We start from the raw sequence: 20,774 nt of genomic DNA, 5'->3' as shown, positions 1-20,774 counted from the left end.
TCATTAATCAAGAGGTGGTTTTACCTCCGAAGCCATTTTTAAGTGCACAATTCAATGGCTTTCAGTCTATTCACACATGTGTACCACCATCACCATGGTTAATTTTAACACGTGTATCAGCATTCAGAGAGGGGGGCTGCTTCCCTGGTGGTCCACTGGTAAGACTCCCTACGCAGGGGGCCTGGGTTCCATCCCTGGTCAGGGAATTGGATCCCACACGCTGCTACTAGGAGTTCAAAAGCTGCAACTAAAGATCTACTAAAGAAAGATCAGAGGTGCTACACGCCGCAACCAAGACTCGTTGCAGCCAAATAAATGAACAAATATTTAAACAAACAAACAAAACAGGATGGTTGTGGGTCCGGTGATCATAGGTTCCAGCTGTCTGACCCCTGAGCCACATGTTCTAGGTTTTTATTAGAGCAGCACCTCTCGCCGGCATGGAGTTCTGTATTAGCCCGGACAGGCTAGACATTGTTGCTGCGCAGACAAAGGAAGCCCCGGGCCTGCAGCGTCAGTTCTCCTGAGCGTCCTCCGACAGGGTCAGGACTTCCCTCACATCATGGTCCTGAAACTGCTGGTTGCTCCGTGTGGCCCCTCTTTGCATCCCTGGGACAGCATCCCATGAGGACAGGACATGGTGTGTCCCTGCTGTATCCCCAGGGGCTAGCGCAGCCTGGCTCAAAGGCTCCACCCCATAAAGACCTGCTGAAAGTGCAGAAGGGGCGGGGGATGCAAGGGATGAATGCCCAATTAGTGCTCGAAGGAACGGTGACCGACCGAAGGAAAGAGAGAGGGAGAGAGGGGAGGGAGGACGGGGGAGGGGGAGGCGGCAGCCCCCACATTCTGAGCAGATTATGCCGGTCACCCAGGGGCTATTTTCCTAACTTCACAGAACCTAATAGAAACTGCACAGGGCCCAAAGTCAGAGTGACTTTAAGGTCAAGTTTCACTGCATTTGGCACTGGCCATGCTGATTAGCTCATGCTCAGACTGGCGGCCACAAGTGTGTGTGATGAAGGAGGAATGAGGAAGCAGTTATCATTTGGTAGCAAAAAAAGTTTTAAAACGGAGGCTCCAAGAGGGGGAATGTGATAACGGGGGGCGGGGGGGAAACGATGAGAGCCTCTCCCCTAGTGAATTACCACGGATATATAAAGAGAGACTTGGTATTAAAATTTTTTTTAAGGCAAGCCTGGCAAGTTTTAAAATATTATAAAATGAACATGCTTATTTCTGGGCTGGGAGTGAACACTATTTAGAAGAGTCTCCAGACTGAGTGGGTAAGACCCGGTGGCAGCCTGTGGCCTCTGCTCTGGAGTCACGGTCTCTGTGGACGGAGCAGGGACAGGGGAAAGGCTGGGACTGGACTCAGTCCAGCGGTGCCTGCTGATGTGAGAGAGACCGCAGGAGGGTGGGACCTCGAGGTCCTCAGGGCAACACTCCTTTGTGCTCAAGTCCTCTTTGCAGGACCCCCCCTATGGGCTTGGATGCCCCTCCAATGGAGAACTCACTACAGCACAGGAAGGCGTTGTTGGACAGTTCTGTTAGGCTAGGGGAGGGGGCCATCACCATCCCCACGTCTCCTGTCTCATCCGGTCCCTCCCTCAGCCCCTTCTTACTGTGAAGCTGTTTGTAAACAGACTCTGGAGCTCACAGTGGAGACCCAAATCCAAGCCCAGGTGGGTCCTAGCTCCAAAGTTGGGCCCTCCTGTGACCCCACGCCTCCCCAACAGCAAAGCTGCGTCATCACGGGTAAGGAGCCTGGTCCCCTCTAGGAAGATAGATGCGCTCGGTCTGGGGGCAGGGAACATGGAGTGAGGGTCCACCCCTCCCTACCCGCCATGTCCTCTCCCGGCCTGACCCCTTTATCAGGCGATGACAGCTGCGGGCAAGGTGTTCTCAGTCTGAGTTTGGCCTGAGATGCTGTCTCCAGGTTAGAATCATTTTCGCCAAAGGTGGAATTGAGTTTTTATTTGGCTTTGTTTGAGGACACCGGAGGAGGGGCTCCTTCGGAAACACCGGATTCTCCAAAAGCTACAGGGGGGAGAGCTTCATTTCCCGAGAGTGCTGGGAAAGGATGATTTCAGTGAGCATCGCTTCAGCAGCTCATCACCAGAGAAGGACCTGAACAATGCACCGACGTGGGTGGGTGTGGCCCGAGCTGCCCAGGAAATCAGCTCCTTCCTTTATCTTCACAAGGACCCTGAGGCCCTTGTGCTAGCACCATTTTTAATGAGGAAACTGAAACTTAGAACACTGTACTAAATCTCCAAGGTGGGGTAATCAGGCAGATTCCAGCAAGGCCTTGCATGCGATGAATAGGAATCTGTTGACCAAACTTGAATGAACAACAAAGTCCAAACCGCACTCAAAACAGGAACAAACAAAGTGGACAGAAAAGATAGGATGTGGGACATTAATTAATTACAATTGTAGTGTTATCTTGTATTTCACATGACATCATGGAGCTTCTGTAATGTTTTTAGGAAACTTCCTTTTGATCCCTAATAAATAACAACAAATTAACAAGCATCCATGCATACACACACACACACACACACACACACACACACACACACATATCACTTCTTGACACACACTTGGCTGAACTCATTGGTCCAGGCACCACACAGAATCTGAAACATCCTTTCTGCACCAGCACTGACCCAGGAATTGAAATAGGACATTGAACCTCATTAACAAGTGTGGACCTGCAATGTCTCTACTGAAAAAAATCTGTCCACTTATCAGGAGATGGCATTTCCTCAAGGGGACATGAGCGTCATGCTGTAGGAGTGACTGAGTGCAAGGGAGAATCCAGGCTCAACACCCCACCCCCTTGCCCCCACAGTCCCCCAGTGTCCTGTGGCTGACACAACAAATGACCACACCCTGGGGGCCTAAAACAAAAGGAACCTCTTCTTCTCCCACACTCTGGAGGACAGAAATCCAAACCCAAGGTGTCCCCAGGGTCACGATCCTTTGCAGACTCCAGGGGAGGGTCCGTCCTGCATCTTCCAGCTTCTGGAGGCCCCGGGCGGCCACTGGCTGTGGCCCCACCACTCTGACCGCTGCCTCTGCTGTCCATGGCCACCCCCCCCGCCCGGCCTGTGCTCTCCTCTCCCGCCTCCCACAAGCACATGTGTCCTGGGATTCAGGGTCCATCCTAAGTCCAGGGTGACCTTGTCTCCACATCCTTAATCAATTACACCTCTGAAGACCCTCACTTTCAAACCAGGTCATCTCACAGGTTCTGGGGGCCAGAGGTGGACTTGGTTTTTAGGGGACACAAGCCAACCCAAGGCCGTGACCACAGCCAGATCAGACCCTCGCCGTGAGAGTGAGTCCTGTGGACCGCTAGCTCATCTGCTCATCCTGCTGGCATCAGGCTGCTCACTGTGGATGCCCAAGAGTTCCTGGGAGCACGTGGACGAGTGGACATGGGCAGGCAAGGCTGCCCAAGCCTGGCAGAGCCTGGGATGGCGACTTGCTCATAATGCCTCTGCCCTTGACACCAGCTAGTCCAGCTAGTGCCCGCTGTGAGGCTTGGCATCCTCAAGGGACTGGCAGGTCCCAGAGGTGCTGGTAAAAGAGGCAGCCTGAGCATCACTAGTCCTACCTCCTTACCTGCCAGGTGAGAAAACTGAAGCTGGACGGGGCATAGATCTGCCCAGGTCACCCAGGTCAGCAGCCAGGTAGGGTCTAGAGCCCCTGCCCCTCCCAGGGAAGCCCCCTCCCCTCCGCTTCCTCCTCCTCCTCAGTCAGGGCCGTTCCCATGAACTCAGCCCCTCCGCCATGCGCCAGGCTCTGCATCTCATGCCAGTCTCCTCTTTACTTCCCCACAAGCCAGAGCTTCCCCCACTGTCCTCACCCCCACTTCATAGGCTGAGGTTCCCAGGGGTGAAATACCTTCCCAAAGGTCTCACTTCTCCCGGCGAGAAATGAAGCCAAGGCTCTAATTTACCTTGTCCTGATCTCCAAGCCAGGGGTGCCTGTGACCACAGCTAGATCATGTTCACACCACCACCACTGAAAACAAGATATATATCTATCTCACGAGAGCACATAAAGTTTCCCTGGAGCACAACCACGGCCACTGCTCGCGGGATCAGCTGGGGCTGTTTGCCTGCAGCGATGGCACAGCTGAGCGACACAGACGGTACAACCTGCAAAGCCTAAAATATTTACTACCTGCTCCTTTACAAAGATGCCTGCTGACATTCTGTACTGCTCATACTCTATCACGCCGTATTATATTGTACTTTCATATGTTTTATTGATTGTATTAGATTGTACCATGGTCTCGGCAAAGGCTACCACCCAACAAAGATTCAAGAGCTTTGCATGTCTCACTTCTTGGTCTCTTCATATTTGATTCTCACACAAGACCCACCAACGATGAACTTACAAGGGACAAAGCATTTCCAGAAATGATGGCCTTCCCCTTGGTGACCCTGTTTCCATAGGTACATCCCCGAAATGGATAATCCCCAAAGTGGCCAACTTAGAAAAAGAAAGAACGAGATGAAAAAGTTCAAGAAGCTGAACTGCTCACGTTCGAACCAGAAGGTCCATTCACGCTGGTGTTCTATATGTCGGGAATTTTATGCCAAACGGTGACTCTCCTACATCAATAATGCATCACCCCGTCCCCGGCGGGAAGTGACATTACAAAAGCCGGAAAGGACATCAGACACGCTGGCTTGGCAGCCACAGGCACATGTGAAGCTGCCGTCAGAGTTCAAAGGAAGGGCTGCGAGGTGGGGCCACCGCGGGGCAGCATCACCCGTAATGTTTTTACCTCGTGGGACAGGGCACGGTGACAGCCTGCTTTGACCCAGCTACCAGCTTCCTGACACCCACGCCGAGCTGGCAGGGGGCTGCAGGGCTGGGTTTGGGTGGGCTGTGTGGCTCCTGGGTGTTTACCTGCTCCCACATGCGCCACCCAGCTCACCAGGCTCCACGCCCGACAGCCTCTGCAGCTGTGGTTCGTGTGGACCGTTACTGTTGGCAGCTCCGCACCCTGAGGCCGGCTGGTTGGGAGCACTTTCACGTGCTCTGCAGTTTTAAGTGTATAGCCTAGCAAGGTCAGAGTGGTCATGGCTCCCCCTTATGATGGGGAAACTGAGACAGGTCAAGATTACCCACTGTGGCAGCATTCAGACCCAGAGATTTCATCACTCGTAACCACCAGGCTCACTCTCTCAACCCGGAAGCCTCCTTGAGAGATGCAGCCTGGCAAGCTCAGCCAAGGTTAGACCTGAGGGTGTGAGGGACTCACTTCTCCAGATAAATCATTGAGCCTCCACATAGTAATGAAATCTGCACCAGCTTTCCTGGTGAGACAGGTCAGGCCAATGGGGCAGTAAAAGGAGATAAGACTCCTCTGGCCAAACAGGTGACTTGGTTTATCCACGTCACTCATTAAACTGCTTGGTGAACTCCTACTCATCCTTCAAAACCCAACTTAAATATCCCTTCCACCATGAAGTCCCCCTGGCCCCATAAAGAGAACTTATCAACTCTTCTGTTGGGCCCATGCAGTGTATGTGCTGCGGAAGCTTCTGTTATACTTTGCGGGTGTGTGTCTCACCACCCTGTATGGTAAGTTTATCAAGGAAAGAAATTGTGTTTGATGTACTTGGATCACCAACCTGTAGTAACCGAACAACAGCAACCAGTGTTGACTGAGCATGTACTAAATGCATCATATGCATGCATCCTTAATGTTAACCCTAGGAGGTAGGTGTGGTTATTATCCCCAGTGATGGGACTCGGAAGCCAAACTAATGGGTTTGGACCCTGAGCAAGTCACTCAGCCTCTCTGTACTCAGGGTTCTTACCTGTAAGATGGGGATAATCACAGCCACTACCCAATGGAAGGTTGAGACCAGATTGCAAGCACTAACTATTAAATTTTAATAAAATCTGAAAGCTGGCCATTACTAAAAATTAAATTCTGGACACTTGAAACTAAGTAAACTAAATTAAAAACAAAGGTAATAAATACTCAAAACTAGAACCTCCCTAGTGGTCAGTGGCTAAGATCGCTCAATCCCAACCCAGGGGGCCCACGTTTGATTCCTGGTCGGGGAACTAGATCCCACATGCTGCAACTGAGACCCAGCACAGCCAAATAGGTAAACATAAAGACAAACAAAACTAACACTTCAAACACACCACTTCCTAATTACTTTACTGTATTTTTACTATTATCTCTGCTCTTAGGCTCTTTATGTTCCCTGAATCACTAACAGTGAGCATTCCTGACTCTGTCCATGTTCAATGTGAGCTGGGAATCAGCCACAATGAGAGCATTTACACCATGGCATTCGGCAGATGCTGCAAATTGGGATTTATTCCCCCCTCAGAGAGCTGGCTGTTGAACACTTACCAGCCCAGCAGCATACCTGCCTGCAGTGAAGAAGCGTTGATACCTGTAGCCACCGTCACTGTTACTGATGGACAAGCCACAGAGATGAAATGACCCTTCCAGAGCATGAGAGGCCAGACGCGGTCCCAGACTCCACAGCTCCAGAGCTGCCCCTTAACCAGCGAGAACTCTGGGCCCTCCACAAGCAAAGCAGGCCCAATCAATGCTTGTTGGATGAACAAACAGACATTCAGTTCACGGGTCTCAGATCTGCTGGTGACAAGAGTGAGGGGGAGCTTTGCTAACACAGCTCCCCGCCGCCCCGGCCACGCTGGGCTCCAACGTGTGGATCTTCGATGAGTGTGCAAACCGCAGTTGTGGTTCCAGGCCCGTCCCAGTCCCATCGCCAGCCTCCGCCCCCAGCCCGCTCTTGCGCTGGCCTCTGGGCCTACCCACTCGGCCCATCCTGCCACCCAGCCTGGCGGCGAGCGGCGGCCGTGAGATGAGCAAGCAGGTGGGCGCACGGGACGCCCCCACCCCCCAGTCTGTGCTCAGGCCTGAACCCGGGGGGCCCTTGAAGACCAAACGGCTGTTCTTGGGCCTCCTCCAGCAGGAAGTGGGGTGCTGAGGGGCCGAGAAGGCCATGTTCACGTACACGACAAGAAGATAGAGGGTGAGGGCGGCAGGGCGCGCGGACGTTCACGGAATGTGGCCGCGCCGCTCCGTAGCTGTGTTAGAAGCAAAGCAGAGCACTTGAGGTCTTCCCCCACGTACGGACCAGAAAGCTGAGGCTCAGAGAGGCGCTTGCTACACTCCTCACTGCTCAGACCTGGAGCCTTGGTGTCCAGGCTGATTCCCCTCGAAAGTGGGGGTGAGGGGAAGGGTGGAGGAGGTGGAGTTGGGGGTCCCCGTACGTCCATGTTTATACATTACCTTGGCTCCAGCTACTCACTAGCTGTGTGACCCTGGGCAAGCATCTTGATTTTTCTGTGCCTTGGGTTCACTCATCCAAAGAAAACAGGGAACTAATGGCAGTCCTCTTGTACTTTTGCTGCAAATTAATAGATATGGAAACGCTTCTTAGAGTGATGAACCAAGTGGGGCTCAATTATGTCAGAAACAGCAACCACGGTAGCAGCTGTGTTGATATTGTCCCTTCATGGTCTCTCCTGGATGGCTCTCCTCTTTGAAAGGCAGCATGGATGGGAAGGGGAGGTGTTCTGGGGAGGAAGTCAGGGATGCTGGGTTGGAAACAAGCCTTATCCTGCCCACAGGTATTCCCTGGGCATACACTCTGCTCTGAAGGTGCTGTTGACTCAATGGATTGTGGGGTCATAGCTAAGAGGGTGGGTGCCCCATGGACATCACACAACTGATGGCTTGTGGCCTCCCTCAAGGCCCCACTCTAAATCTGTCTTCCTGTCTGTAAAGTGGATGGGTAAGAAGATCAACCTTATAGAGCTTTTGTGAGTATGGAATTTTAAAGTGGAATTTTGCCAATAAGGTGTGTCAGCCTGGGGCGGTAGTTCCCAATCCTGACTGTACATTAGAATTGTCTGTGGAAGCGAAAGTGTTAGTTGATCAGTCGTGTCTGACTCTTTGTGACCCCATGGACTGTAGCCCGCCAGGCTCCCCTGTCCACGGGATTCTCCAGGCAAGAATGCTAGAGTGATTTGCATGCCCTCCTCCAGGGGATCTTGCCCACCTGGGTATCGAAGCGGGGTCTCCTGCACTGGAGGCAGTCTCACCATCTGAGCCACCAAGGAAGGTTTAAAAAATGCCACTGTGCCCCACCCCAGACCAAATGAATTAGAACTGGAATGAAGATGGTGATGATGGTGGTGACAGTGATGGTGGGGATGGAGGTGGTGATAGTGCTAACTGGTGATGCTGATGAAGGTGATAATAACAGGCATGATGATGGGGATGGTGGTGGTGACAATAGATACCATGAAGGCTGCCGATGGTGCTAGTGATAATGAGAACAGCTACCATTTTCTATTCTGTGTGCCTCAGGGGTTCCCCCAAATCTCCTCGTGGTCCCCTGGCTCACTTTCATCAGCTCTGTACACCAGTCAACAACGCCTCCTCCAAGAGGTCTTTCCTGACCAGCCCTTGTATACCAGCTCATCCTCGTCTTCGGCAGTCCGCACTCTGCTTTCTACTTCTCCGCCGCATGTGTCTCCAGTTCACATTATATCACACATCGACTTGGTTACTCGTTGACTATCACCCACCCCCACCCCTGCAGATTGTAAACCCCTATGGAATCATGAAGGTCACACCTTAGAGTTACACTGCCTCAGGTGTTTCTGCTCCTGGGGCAATAGAACCCAGCACTGAGGGTCAGCCAACATGCAGGGTGCAACAGGCTTCAGTGACCAGAGGAGACTTCAGGCCAAGAGGTCTGGGTGCTGGGCACTGTAAGGGTTAAGAACTAGGAGCTGGCCCATATCTCTAAGCCTCAAGTTCCCTCCCTCTAAATGGGAATATTCATACCCCCTAACCTGTGCCCTTCTGGATGAGGAAAAGCAGACCAAGCTGGTGAAGCACAATAATGGTAGCCATCACAGCCCCCGGGATTCCAGTGTGGGGCTGGGCACCTAACGGCGGCAGAGTCCATGCAGGGTCAGGCCTGGTTGGGCTGAGGTGCAAGGTCTGCTCAGTAGGACAGGGTTGGGTACAGGCCCCGCTCAGCCTTCACCTGCATTACCTAGACCAGCTACCAAGCTCACATAGCCTCAGTCTCCATTTCTGTAAGACAGGGTTGATGAAACCATCTCTTTTGGTTATTGAATGAAATGAGATGTTACATGAGATCACCTTGGATGGTGACACCTCCCCTGAGGAAATTCTCCCTTCTCGTCGACCACTAGACTCTAAATTTTGTGGATGGGGCACAAAAAGAGAGAAAAAGAAAAGAAAAAAACCCGGAAAGCCTAGGACAAGAGGTAGAGAAAATGTGGACACACGTGTGCACACACGCACTCACACGCAGGCCCAGCGGACAGACCCCGTCGGCACATAAGCTGGAGGTGGGGGCGACCCCTGAAGCCTTTCCCCTGACAGCCGGTGGCGGCGGTGATGAATTTGTGAAGTTATCTCATTTTCCACTGTTTTAATTAGAGACTTGGGGTCTGAGGCCTCGCAGCTGGCGTCTTTGTGCTGCGTTCTGTGGCCTGACAGAGAAAAATGTCTTCTCCAACTGCAGCCAAGCTCTGCTCCTGACCTGAGCGAGCGAAACTTCTGGGATTCATAAACTTGTGGTCTCTGGGCAGAGTGTCGTTTGAACCGGGCCCCCTCCTTGCGGGCTCCCCACCCCAACTTTCAGAGGCAAGGCCGGGGTGGGGGGCCACCATCCCAGGAGGGTGCTGGGGAGGTGGCGGGGACCTGGAGGTGGCCCCATTTGGGGTCCTGAGCCCCCCATCCACGGATGGCGGTGCCTTTTGGTCTGTGATCGAGCCCAGCTTGGAGAGGCGAGCTCTCTGCCTCTCTGAGACAATGCTTTTGATTGCAGCGTGTGTGCTCTGAGTAATCTAATTTATTGCTCATCTTTTGCCAAGTGATCTTTTACAACACGGCCTCTGATGAACATGCAGTGGGGGCGGGCACTCTCCACCTCTCCTGGCCCTCTGGCTGCTGGCTTCCTTGTGACTCACTTTGAAAAGAGGCAGGATGGGACCTGGGGGATGGGGCGGGGTGGGGGGGTGGCGGAGGCAGACACACTTCCATCCCATCCCTGCCCCGGCTGGTGGGTCCCAACCCTGAGTCTGCTTCCTCACCAGCAGAACGACAGTCTCAAGAGCAGTGGGCGAGTGGGGCGGTGGGAGGGTGAGTTAAGTCAGGAGTCACGAATGAGAAAAGCTGCCAGCTTAGGGAAAGGAGGTCCCTGTGGGATTCCAACAGGCTTTGGGGTGAAGAAATGCCTCAGGTGTATGATGAGTGCTTTCGACGCCTGCTGCTGGGACCACCCCGGAGTGACAAGAGGCCCCACCGTTCTCAGAGCGGATGTGAACTCACCGTCTCCAAGGCCTGTTTGAAAGCACCTGTCAGGCGACACTGGCAGCATTCTGTACCACGGCCAAGGCCAGCCCTCCTGCCTGCCTCTCAGGGAAGAAATCATGCCTTACATTCACATGTGTGTCCTGCACGGTGGCTGCCCTGAAAGGTGGCTATAGGTGCTGGCTCAGTGACAGTTAAGAAAATTCCTATGGCATTATCACCACGGCAGGTGGGAGGAAAGTGCCTGTGACTGGGTTTACTGCTGACCACAGAAGAAGTGACCCTCACACCATGAGATCGGTCAGTGTTCATAAGATGCCCATCACAGACCCATTTCTTGACCTGAAAATCACACACACGGTACTCTGGAAACATGAGTCAGCTGCCTGCCTTCTTCATTAAAAAACAGAATTTAGCCCAGATTGTATACATCCCAGATGCTCAAAGGATTTACTGCCATTGGTCACTTTCTGACCATACACAAATTGGATGGATCAAGTCTCCGAGTAGCTCCACTGTGTCCAGAACAAAGCTCCACCATATTTACAGGAATATGAAACTATCTGGCAACCAGCAAGGCAAGGTTCACAGTACCTGCATCTAATTCACTGTCTTCCACAACGCAAAGAATTGGGAATTACAACCCTAAATGAGAAGAAAAATCAACCCATCAAAAATAGAGGACTTCCCTGGTGGTCCAGTGGCTAAGACTCCCCTCTCCCAGTGCAGGGGGCCAGGGTTCGATTCCTGGTCTGGGAACTAGATCTTAAGTGGGCAACCAAACAAATATTTTAAAAATAGTAAGAAATAATACAGATGATAAATTTAGTACACAAGAACTGTTAAAGTCGTTATAACTGTATTATAATAACTATAACTGGGGGTTGGGGGCTTCACCCAACACTGGCCTAGCCAACAGAAGAGATGCTCCTGAGGGGAGAAGTTGGGAGTCTCAGTTCCTGGTTCTAGAAGGTCCAGAATAATGGGAGGAGAAAGTGGGCAAGGGAGAGACAGAAAGCTACAGTGACCCTGAAAACTCCCACCCCCGTCTTCAGTCATATACTCAGAATGTGCATTAAAAATGGGCATGAGAGGAAGACTCCAATGCTTTGGGTCAAGATGGGCTCAGAGATGAGAGAAGGGGTGAAGGATAGCTTCCTGATCAAATTTCAACACCTGGATCCAGCCAGACCTGAAGTTGACATGCTCCTGGACTTCTCAGGTAATTGAGCCAATCTTCTGTTTTTAACTTGTTCAGGTTGAGTTGGGTTTCCTGACATTTGCAAGCAGCCAAGGCTGCCCTGACATAATGACTCACTCCCTCGGGGCCCCCAGGTGTCAGAGAACTAATCAGGGAAGCTTCTGAAGGGTTAAATTCTGGTCAATGTAAAGCCCACTCCTACTAGGAGCCTCTCCGGCTGAGATGCTTCTCCCAACCCCATAAAAGCTGGGCTGGGGGCCTGGACGATTCTGACACCTCCTTCTCCTCATCTTCTTTCATTCGAGCCGTCTCTCTGCAGTGTCCTGCAGGGGATCACGATAAAGCTGGCAGCTGGCTCTGAGGGGAAATGGGGAGGCCTCACCCCCTTCCAGTTAAATGCCTAATTAAAACTGAGGGCCGAGGCCCATGGACTCGAGAACATTAACCATGTGCCGCTGTCAGGCGGGGAGTTCACGTCGCCCCACCAGGAATGCACAGAAGCACTGTTCAGGGGGCTGGGGCTTAGCATGGCCTTTGGCCCAGTGGCTGTCTCCCTCCGCCCTGCACTCTCAGGGCCGGGGATGAAGGCTCACTCTGCCCTGGGCACGACGCGGTCAAGAATGCTGAGCACAGGCCGTCTGCAAGAGGGCACTCGGGGCTCGGGCATCCTCCGCCCCTCCTCCTCCGCCCCCTCCTGTCTCCCCTCTTTCTCTGCCGCTTGTCTAGCTCCCCACTGCCCTCTCCCTGCCCCTCCCCCTGCCTTGTACTCTTCTGTCTTTCTGTCTCTCCCTCCATCTCCTTGTCCACATCTGTGACTGGTCTGGGTGTCTGGCCCTCTGTCCTGACCTCTATCTCCACCCCTGTCTTCTCTCCTGGTTGTTTTCGCCCATTTCTGTCTCTCTCTCCTGTCTCTCCATCTCTCTCTCCTGTTTCTGTCTCCTTCCTGACTCCTGCCTTTCTCCCCTGTTCTCTTGGCCCCCCTTTTCTGTCTCATGATCATAGCATCTGCCGGGAGAGGCTGAAGACCCCAACCAGGAAGCTCTGGCTCTGAGCCACTTCAGGCCTGGGAGTCTGGGCCACCTTGTCCACCTCGTCAGGTCCTTCGGGGCCTCAGAAGAGCCCTGTGCCATCTGTGGACAACCCTCAGTCTGGGAGTGATGAGGTCTCCTGGGTATTCGAGAAACGAACATCTGCAAATATCTGGGGAAGAGCCCCCTCCCGTGGGTCCTCAGCTGCCATTCCAGGTTCCTCCTACCTCCTTGGCCTCCACCAGGGCCTTCAAGGCTTTGACTCGAGAGACTGGACTGACCACGGACCAGAGTCTGGACTCCCCAGATCCCAAGTAATGGGGCTTAGTAGCTGTGTTCATTTCTTAGGGCTGTCAGGATGAGGTGCCACATTCTGGCTGACTTAAGACAACAGCAATCTCTCACAGTTCTAGAACCAGAAGTCGGAAATGAAGTTGTTAGCAGTACCGTGCTCCCTCTGAAGGCTCCAGGGATGGCTCCAGGGCTTCCTCTCAGCTTCCAGCAATCCCTGGCATTCCTCGGGCCGTAGACACAGCACTCTGGCCTCTGCCCGTGTCATCGCTTGGCCATCCTCCCTCTCTGTGTCCATCTTTGTCTTTTCTCTTCTTATAAGGACACCAGTCATGTTGGATTAAGGGCCCACATACTCCAGCATGACCTCATCTCCCTTCATCCCATCTGCAATGATCCTACATCCAAACAAGGTCACATCTCTGCATCAGACATGGATTTAGGGGTACACGACCCCGCCCAGTAGAGTAACCGAAGGCTGTATGTGCGGCAGGTTGGAAGTCCTCTGTGCAATATTGAGAAGGTTGCTCAGCATCTCTGAGCCCCAGCCCTGACCCCTAAGACAGGGTAACAGAGCCACAGTTTAGGGTGCTCGCAAGGATCTTCCTGCACGGGCACATGTATGGCAAATGCAAAGCAGTTAGGATTCCCCATGCAGTGCAGTTTGCAGAGAACCCCGGGGTCCCCTATGCTCTCGTTGCCCCTCCTTCCAGCCGTAGCTCCTTAGCCTGTGACTGCTGCTGGGGAGAAGAGGTCCCAAGTGAGAAATTATTGGGTGAGGGGGTCGGGAGGTCCCTGGAAGGACAGGGGCCTTGCCTGTCAGTGACGCCCATGCTTAGAGACCGGATGCCAATCCCCTGAGTGGACACAGGCAGTGGAGCTGGAGGTGCTCAGAGGATGGCACAGAAGGGACGAGTGGGCATTCTGAACCCAGGCATCTGGGGGCAGGCATGTGGCGGACAGCAGTCAGGCATCGTGCAGACCCGGCTTGGACTCCAGCCCCACCGTCGCTCACAGCCTGACTGAGCAAGAGGCGGACGGGGCATGGGAAACCACAGGCTGGTGGAGGACGTGGGATCTCCCCTACGAGAAAGTCCAAAGAGAGTTAGAGACTGGAGAAGTACTTCATGAGATGTGCTGCTGTGGGTGATGAACTGGCATCCAGGGATGGCCTTAAAAAGACGCACATAAAGCAGGAGCCAGCAGACCACCATCAACATTGGTAAATGAAGTCTTAAGTGGAGCCCAGCCATGCCCACTCACTTGGGAGTCGTCTCTGCTGCCTTGGAACTGTGATAGCAAGTTTGTGACAGACATCCCCGAAAATGTCCTAACTGTCCCTTTACAGAAATAGTCAGCTGACCCCTGAGCTAAAAGCTAGGATTCCTTTTTCTGGATCACTTTCTGCAGCCAGACAGTGCCTCCTGCAGAGACGGGGGCGGGGGGGGGGGGGGCACAGGCAATCCTGGGGTGGAGCTGGGTTGCAAGCTGTATACCGCATAGCCTGCAGATCACATGTACTCAACCAATAACAAATTGTATCTGAAGACCTTTCCCGGGGTTAAAAAGGAGCAGAGTGACAAGGGAAATAAGGCAGGGGAGACAAGGGGTGAGGAAGATGCTGGCACTGGAAGCGGCTGCTCTCAGGGAAGGTATGGTCTGACCCTGGGCTGGGACAAGAGACCCAAGCCATCATTCAGGCTGTTTCCATGATTCATTCATCTTTGGTCCCCCTCAATATTTAAGCAGCTATTTTAATCTAGACTCTGTTGTTCTGTGCACCCAGACTGCAGACAGCTGGAGTTTGTGACCCCACCTCCAGCCAGGTTTTAACCAGGTAGCATCCTGAGAATCGCCCCCTACCCCGACTCAGACATGGGAAGAGAAGACTGGAGTCTAAGTGGGTCAGCATTTCACACTGATGTCCAGGGTGGTAGGGGAGCAGGAGAGGCAGCCACTGGCTGCTCGAGGAAGTTAGGGAGGACTTCCTGGAGGAGGGGACTTTGATCTGGGCCTTTAGAATTGAGTAGCAGTTCAGGAAACAAACATGAAGGGCATACCTGGCCCTGGAGATCAGCAGAGCCCCTCCTCCCGGCTCTTCCCCTGCTCTGAGCAGATGGTAGGAACACTTATGCTGTCCCTAACTTCTGCGAGAGAGGAAGCTTAAATGGAGCAGGCTCCTGAGTTCAGGAAGAGGGGACAGAAGTGGAGAAAGAGGGAAGGAGAAGCAAGAAGAGAAGAAGGGCCATGAAGAGAAAAAGAGGAGAGGCATTTCACACAGAAGGGGGACCCCAAAATATCAGTTCATCAAAGCTTAAAACCATTGCTCAGAGGTGCTTGGCATTTACACGTCTCCTGTGCAACCCTCAAAACCCTGTCAAGGAGACACTGCTTCTTCCCTGTGCTATACATGGGGACACTGAGGCTCATAGGGACTGGTTTAAGGCCACACAGTTAGGAACGGACAGCTTGGGACATGAACCCATGTGCTCTGGCTGCAACCCCCTCACTCAAATGCCTGGTCAGCTTCACCTGCCAACTACCCACAGGATCTTTCCTGGCACCACGGGGCAGGCGCTCAGAGCCTCATCAGGGCCCTACCAGTGGGCTGCGGGCTGGGCGGAATGGGGGGGCCCAGCTAGCGTGAGAGTCCTGGCAGGGCTGCACTTGTCCAGTCCCCACAGCTGGTCACCATCCAGAGGCAGTGTGGTCACCTCTGACAGCCCCAGGCCCCTTCTGCTGCTTTCTGCCTTCCCTCGATTCTTCCTGGTGTTCCCCTGTAGATAAGGGGGAACCCTCAAGTTCACTGCCTTTCCCAGTCTGCAACAGTGCTGCGGAGAGGCTGCCCGGGGCCTCCCACCGAGGCAGCCAGCATCTCCGCCAGACTCAGAGGGCTGTGGCCAGAGGCGGGGGACAAGGGGGGGTGGTTTCAGCTCCATGGGGACACTTGTCCTTCCTGTCCTCTGGGGCCTTGCTTTTACTGATCCCGGGGCCTTGCTCTTATCCGGAGAGCTCCCCACTTCCTGGAGGACCCTCCCCCTCAACAAGGAGTGTGTTGACAGTGCCTCTGAGCGTGGACATTTCTGAGTCCTCTGCCATCTGCAGCCAAGTGGCCTACCTGCCCCCACCCCAGGGTGCCTGGCATGAAGTAGGTGATCATTACCTAAGCCCGCTCACCCTTCTGGGCACCACCTCCCTCTACCCCACCCCCATCTGCCCCCGGGAGACCCAGTAGGTGGACATCACTTCCGAAAGTTCACCCAGTCCCAGGCCTGAAGAAGGCTTGTCTGCGCCCTTGGGGAGCATCACGTCACCTCCAGAAGAGCAAAGGAGAGCTGCCCCCTCCTAAGTCATCACCGCCAGCCCCGCCGGCAATTTTCCACCCTGCCTCCAGTGCTTGAAAACTCAAGTCTGAGTCCGAGAGCTAAAATAATATACATTCTCCGATGACTAATATGGGGGAAAATCCAGGGCTTCTCAGGAAATAATAGTCCACAGCCCGGGTTACCTTTTGCTGGGAAACTCCTAGTTCCCACCAGAGAAACAAGAAAGGCCATCAATTTCCAGGCAGCCGAGTGAGTGCAAGAGAGCTGGGTCTCCAGGCACATCCCGTCGTCAGCGCGCGGAACACCTGTCCTGCAGCAGGAACAGACCCCTTCCGAGTAAACACTAGGCCTGGGGGAAGGAGCCTGGCTGGGGCGAGGCATCCATCCGCCCGGCTCCGGACATCCTGGACAAGAATCCAAATGCTTCCTTCCACTGTCTCGGAGAAAAATGGCATCCTCGTCCAGCCAACTCTTCTTCCCTTTTCGACCGGAGAACCGTTCTGAGAACGCTTTCCAAGGAGCCAGAACCGCCTGGACATGGTCCCTGGGCTTGACAGTCTGGTGGCTTTTCTCATTCCTTCCTTCACTCCTTCATCTATTCAGTCAGCAGGTCTGCACTGAGCCCCAGTGGACACTGAAGCCACTCCACGCAGGGGACCGTGTGGAACCAGGGCCCTTTCCCTCCGTTACCATGGCCCCGGGGGTGGCCCGCAAAGCTCACTGTTCATCAGCTCCTGCCCTGTTAGAGCTGCCGCTGGGGGGCGGCTGTCCAGCCCAGACCTGTGCTTCCCGGCCCACCGGGCAAGTAAGGGGGAGAGTGGGACGCGGTGGGCAGTAAGGGATGGGGGGGACCCATTGATGAAGAAGTATGTGTGGCCCCGCCTTGCTCTCTTTGCTTGCTGGATGCTGGGCGCAGAGGCCTCCAGCACCCCGGGAAGGGCAGAGCCACAAGGCGGAAGGAGCCTGGGCTCTCATCCTACTACCCAGGAGCTGCCTCATGAGACAGCAAGTGTGCAAGAAACTCAAGAGGCTGGACTCTGCCCATGCATCAAGTCTAAGGCACAGAACCAGCCTCCTGAGTGGATCAGAGCACCCGCCTAGGCCAGGGGAGGGACAGCGGGGCATTGGTGCAGACATCTGATGGTAACCAGCAAGCCCCCGGCGAATCTGACCAGAAGCGCGCTTCCAGAAATGATGTACGTAATTTGCATAAACATAACGTCACACACATGGATCCAGGCTCTGCCCGGGGAGAATCATCCGCTTCCCCAAAACCCATTTATGGGCATCTGTGAGGTCCCACCACAGATCTCTTAGCAACTGAGAACTTAACTGTTGGGCATCAACGGGCAGTCAGAGTTACGAGTTGAAAGCAACAGAAACCATCTCCAGCTGATAAAAGAGAAGAGGAATTTATTGGAAGATCCTGCTGTGGCTGATCACTGCTAACTAGGGGGGCTGGAGAATCCGACCCAGAAGCTGTGGGCACAGAACTGGTGACACCCACACGGCGCCTGTGTGCTGAGCCCTGCCCATCCTGGGGGCTGCAGCAGATGCTGCCTGCCCCCCTGCAGAGGCTGGGCAACCCGGGGAGCAGACGCTGAGATGGGGTCAGCATGAGGGCCAGTCATCAGGGAGTGGCCTTGAGAGGGAGGAGAAGAAAAGAGAAATGAGCGGAGGGGGATGCTGAGCTGTGAGGCGGTCCCAGCCAAGGACTCCATCATCCTCGTGGAGAGCTGGGAGCTGGCCTGCACTTTCAGAGCTGCGTCAAGTTGGGGTGAGGGGCTGGGATTGCACCCCTGTGGCCTGGGTCGTTGGACGCGGGTGCCACGCATAGACAGAACAAGCCCTTGGGCCAAATGCATCCTGCCTGGTTATCCCCAAAGAGAGTACGTCGCTGGACAGCCTCTCAGCGCCCAGGGAGGTGAGTTGTTAATGAAGGAGGATCCAGGCAGAGCTCCCCAGTGCCCACTCCTCCCCAGCCACCCCCTCCAAAGAGAACCAGCCATGGCCCCTGCTTCTTGGGGCCACAAGCTCCCAGCTTGAAGTCCAGGGTGGGCTTGTCTGGCCGGTAGAGGCCAGCCCATGTGCCCACAGCGCAGCCGTAGAGGGCTGGGATGCTGACTACCTGAAACTGGAACTTCTCTCCTGGTCTCTACCTCCTTCCTTCTTAGCACGAAAGGAGGGAGACGCCCTGAACACAGACAGGATGCTGGGTGGCCACCGAGAATGACAGGCAGTCACCACTGACACAGGTGAGCCAGTGGTCAGTCAGGGCCCCGCAGGAGACAGTCCAGGAGACTGTTTAATGAAAGGAGACTCTACAAAGTATTGTCGCAGAAATTGCAAGACGGCACAGAGTCCAGCGCTGGGGGGTGGAGGGCAGGGCTACTCAAACCCCAAGAGAACATCAGGAGCAGACACAGCTGACCCCCAGGGACCCAGCAAGGAGAGCCTTGGGGATTGAACCCCCGGTCCCTCTCCTCCCTCCGCTTTCCAGTTCAGGGAATATCCCCCACCTGACCTGCCCCAAACTCACAAAATGAGGACGAGCTTACATGTGCTGACTTCTCCTTCCTTGTCAAGCATCTTGCTAACACTTGACAGATCATCGTCTCACTTATCCTCACTCTGATCTTGGGAATGACCCCCATTTTATTCATGGTGGGTGCCCTACTCTTGGTCCTCACTCTGACCCCTTCCCTGCACCCCGACCTGACCCCTGGAGCCAGCGCCTGCCCTCTAGGATGTGCGGTCAATGTCCTGAGTTGGTTTGGGGTCCATAAAGCAGGTGGGAGAACTGAGGAGTCACCCTCCTGCAGAGAGATGGATTATGGAACCCAGGGTGTGAATACCTCAGCTCCCTCGCTGCCCTGGATGCCTCTGAAGTGCAGGTTCTCCTTTGTTTCCCAGAGTTTTCTCAGTGAGTTTAAGCTCCAACAACCCCCATTACTAACTGTCCTGACAACATGATTGTGGGGCTCCTTCCCTCCTGGTCTCCCCTCCCCACTCCCTGTGACCACCTCTCAAAAAACTCCCTATTTAAGTCCTCATTGCAGGGTTCGATTTGAGGAGAGACTAAAAGGAAGAAGCCCAGAGAGGTTAAGCGGCTCACCCCAGGTCACACAGCCTCACTCAGGTTGAGCAGCCAGGGCCTCCTGGTGTCTCCTCCCCAGGACCTTGCTGAAGCTGCAAGTCTTAGAAACGGCGGTGTTCCCAGATTCAGAGACTCCCCGCGTTCCTGGATGGGTGCCCGGTGAATGTCGGGGTTCTGTCTTATATGTGCCGGGCACAGTACAGAGTGTGCTTCCAGGAATACCCCACGAGGAGCCTGGCATCGCCTCCTGGCTGGTAGCCAGCCGCATCCCCACCGGGCGCTCGGAACACGGGGCCTTCTGCTCCTGTCCCCGGAGCAGGCTCAAGGAGGGTCTGCTCAGTGTCAGCAGAGTGAGCTCCGGCACAAGGAACAGTGGGGAGCAGGGGACGGGACTGGGGGGAACGTGCCTGGTGCTCTGCATTCAGAGTTGTGCGCCTTCCACACAGACAACCCTCCCACCCCACCCGCCCTTCCCCTCCACCTTCCCAACGTGGCTCCGACCGTGTTACTCCCTGGCCCAAAGTCCTGCCCAGTCCCCTGGAATAACGTCCCAAGTCCTTAACCTGGACCGCAGCTCCGGTCCCCATGCAGTCCAGCCTCCCCCTCCTCCACGTTCTCCTGCGTGGCCCAGACTCCCAGGACAGGGCAGGAGGGGTAGCCGGCCGAGCATGGCTGTGAGCTCACACACAGACCCCAAGAGCTGAGGCGGAGGCGGAGGCAGGCACCGGCTCTCCCGGCAGAGGGGAGACTGAGGCACAGAGAGAAGCTGAGGGCTCGCCTGGGGTAAGGGAGCTACTGACTCACTCAGGTGGATTCCACAGTTGCTAAGTGACTCTGCCCAGGGGCCTCCCCTCAAGGGGCAGAGAGCTGTGGTTAAGCAGTCTGGCTGGGATGGGACAGTGAGGACCTCGTGGGACGTTGACACGAGATGAAAATGGAGCTGAATGGGAGTTCTCAGAGGGCTTCCAGGAGGAGGTGGCACGTGAGTTGGGCTGGGAAGGCAGAGAAAGGTTTAGATAAATGGGAAAGGACTCTGGAGCAGCAAGCAAGCATTTGAGGTGACACAAGCCAAGGAAGGAAGGTGACCAAGGCCTCGGCCATTGGGCTGCAAAGAGGACAAGCAAGGTGAGTTTTCCGAGCCACCCATCACTCTGGCACAAGGATCTGTTCATTGAGGGGCCTGTCTGAGCGCCCATTTTCTGTTGCAACTTCCCGAGGCGTTTTGAGTGGAGTGTGAAATCACATTTGCACAGAGGGGTGAACCTTTCTGAGGAGCCATTTATCCCCCAAAATAGGTTTGCAAGGCTTGTCGGAAGCTGAGCCCGTGAATCCCATTACACACAGCCCTGGGCTTCCTCGGCCCCGTGTTCTCAGCTGCCTGGAGGAGGCAGCTCTGTGAGAGCGGGCCAGGCTTAGTCTCTTTTCTGTTTTTGCACCCTTGAACGTCTGGGTG

At 54.4% G+C, this 20,774-nt stretch overlaps 1 long non-coding RNA gene across 1 annotated transcript; it reads right to left on the bottom strand.

The window, feature by feature from the left end:
* Nucleotides 1–312: 312 nt before the first annotated feature.
* On the bottom strand, nt 313–7,662 carry LOC139030061 (uncharacterized). The gene is made up of 2 exons (XR_011482380.1): nt 7,310–7,662; nt 313–708 (listed from the first exon to the last, which is right to left on the bottom strand). It is a non-coding gene; the product is annotated as an uncharacterized lncRNA (long non-coding RNA).
* Between the last annotated feature and the right edge of the window lie 13,112 nt (nt 7,663–20,774).

The sequence above is a fragment of the Odocoileus virginianus genome, chromosome 20 (assembly GCF_023699985.2).
Source record: "Odocoileus virginianus isolate 20LAN1187 ecotype Illinois chromosome 20, Ovbor_1.2, whole genome shotgun sequence".
NCBI lineage: Eukaryota > Metazoa > Chordata > Mammalia > Artiodactyla > Cervidae > Odocoileus > Odocoileus virginianus.
The sequence above is the reverse complement of the archived record's forward strand: the minus strand, read 5'-3'. Positions and strand labels throughout refer to the sequence as shown.